The sequence below is a fragment of the Apaloderma vittatum genome, unplaced genomic scaffold (genome assembly GCF_000703405.1).
Source record: "Apaloderma vittatum isolate BGI_N311 unplaced genomic scaffold, ASM70340v1 scaffold32090, whole genome shotgun sequence".
Classification (NCBI taxonomy): domain Eukaryota; kingdom Metazoa; phylum Chordata; class Aves; order Trogoniformes; family Trogonidae; genus Apaloderma; species Apaloderma vittatum.
In genome coordinates this window covers 1,654-4,333 of record NW_009693431.1, presented here as the reverse complement: position 1 = coordinate 4,333, position 2,680 = coordinate 1,654, and positions in this window count along the sequence as shown.

The following is a 2,680-nucleotide window of genomic DNA, read 5'->3' as shown; positions in this document are numbered from 1 at the left end:
GGGGTTTGCGCGGGGCAAGAAAGGTGGAGGTGGCTGCCAGGAACACCCCGATACTCGGTCTCTGGCTCTGCACAACATCCCTGTTACCACAGAGCTCAGCTTTCGGTGTTGGCCATCCCCATCTCGCGCTTCCCAAACAAAAGGCCAAAATCTGTGCTTTGCCTGCTGCCTCCCCGCCTGCGCTGGCTTTCCCGCAGCTCGGCTGCTGTTCGCGCCCTGGGGCTGGTGTTGGTCCTGTCCTTCGCGGTGGCTTAGACTTGTCTTTTATTTTTTTCCTCTTTTTTTTTTTTTTTTTTTAAAGAAAAGTGTTTTAAAGAAAATCTCCCAGTTTGTCTCATGTACCAGAGTTCCAAAATTTATTATCACAAGTAGGAATGCACAAGTGATGCTAGAATAAAGAAAACCTGACAAACGGGCGCATGGCCGTGATTCACTGAACGTGTCGGCTCTGGGCAAGGAAGGAAGTAGCTTTGGCTTTTTCTGACTTGCACGGGGCTTCACTCTGGTCACCCTGAACTTTACCATTTTATTTGGGAGGTAAAATTAAACTGGGGCTGAGCCAGAACCTTTCCCTGCACCTTTAGAAATGCTCCGTGGGGGTCGAAAAGCGTGCTCAGGGGGTTTGCAAGCGTTCCTGGGAGCTGCTGCTTGTTTCCTGAAGATGGTTTCTGATGTGAAAAGCCTGAAGGTGTGTTTCGTCTAGTTTAGTTCCTCAGAGATTAAGAAATTTTATTTTTTTTTAATAGTTGTGATTAAAGTCCTAGGCTCTCCCAGGGGTAGACAATGCTGCTGTAAAATTGACCCACTAAGACTCAGGGATGGGCATTCTGTCATGAGAACAGCTTCACTGCATCGCTCTTGGGAGTGTTTAGGCCAGTTGCATCTCTTCCCCCACCCCCAGCAAAAAAAAATAAATCCCACCGCAGACCCTTCCATGTGAAAATGCAAACCTCTGATGTCTTTCCAGCTGTTAAAGCTCTCCGAAGGTTTCCATGCGAAAGGAAAAGAGGGTGTGATGTGTCTTACACTGCTGTATTTGAATTTTCTGTTGTGCTTAAAACCCAGACTTGCCCTTGACTGGCCCTGCTTTGAGCAGGGAGGAAAAGGCATTGTGTAAAAAGGAGAGAAAAAAAAAAAGTGATTAAAAAGCAGGTGAAAGGAATGTGTGTGGGGACACAGAAAGTGTTTGAACACTAGGGAAGGTGTGAAGTTTACACAAAAAACCTCAGGTGACATTGTCAAAAGAATTAGAACTCTTTATTCTTAAATAATTAGCTGTACCCTGATTCAAAGTTTTTCCAGCTTGAGCTGGTGTTCCTGAACAGCAACGGGGCCAGGGCCCCCACGACAGTGTTTGTCCCTCAATTAGCAGAGACTTCATCTGGAGAATAAACACTCTGGGTCTGCAGCGGCTGCAAGATCCTGCTGAGGGAAGGGGTTCCGAGGAGGAGCTGTGGAGAAGGTGTCGGTAGATGCTCAGGCTGGTGGGGGGAGCTGGAAAACTCACTCCAGGCTGTCCTGTCCTAAGGACTGACCTTCGTGGTGTTCTCACCTCCCACTCCTTGGAAAGCAGGGACCTGGGCTCCGGGGCCGGGTGGCGCACGAGGAGGAAGGCCCAGCTGGTGAGCTGCGTGTGAACCCCCGGCGGCGGGACAGCCTCGGTGGAGCCCGAGACGCGGGAGAGGAGAGTCTCTCCTGGTGGGTGCCAGAGTGAGGTGAGACAAGGCTACGTCCGTGGCTCCAGCTCTGAAAGCTGGGGTAGGAAAGCCGTCACATGCAGAACCCACTGGCAGCTCAGCCTTTGGGCTCCGCTCGCCGGCTGCCGCACCGAGCCCGGACCGTCCGTCCCGGGCTGGATGTGCTGCTGCAGAGCCCCCCAGCCTCTCCCACGGCTCCTGCCCTGTTCCTCTGCCCACACTGTCCCACAGGGCAGACGCTGCCCCCTCTGCACGACAGTGTCATGGTGTCACAGCGTGAGTCGCTCTCCAGCAGCAGGCATCCATCCAGCCGTCCTACTTGTCTTTTGCATCCAGCTAAAAGGAGGAAGACCACAGGGCATTTGCGAGAGGGTTTCAAACCTTCCCGCCCCTGCCAGCCCAGCCACGCTCCCCCGGGCCAGAATCCCAGCGCAAGGAGTTTGGGTTTGGTGCTTTATCACGTTCACATCAGCGTTGGGCAGCAGTGATTTAAGGAACAACTCAATCAAGGGCTGGCTCATCTCCTACAAATGCAAAGTGGCTTGTGGGGAGAAATCAAAAACCTGACGAAAAGCCTCATAATTCCTACTCATTCCTACCCCATACTCTGAGGAAAGTAAAAACAACCTGAATGTTAGATCTGGAATCTTGAAGGCAGATTCTCTTGGGTGTGTCATGTATGGACAGTGTGCCTGTTAAAAATACAACCGTCTTCTGCAGAGAGCGGACCTGAGCCCCTTCACACAAGCGGAAGAGTTGGCCCAGCCCACAAGTTACAACTTCTGCTTAAGTTTCAAAAAAAAGAGAAAAGTTTCAAGAGTGTTTGATGCTGAATGTGGAAAACTTTCCAGCAGGTCTAAAGTAATGTAATAATTGACATTAGCACCAATCTCAAAGTCAACTTGCTCTCCTGCACGTTCTCGCTTCTGAACAATGTGGCTGAGGGAGGGAGATTGGGCTCTGGGCCCCTTCCCACCTTCTCT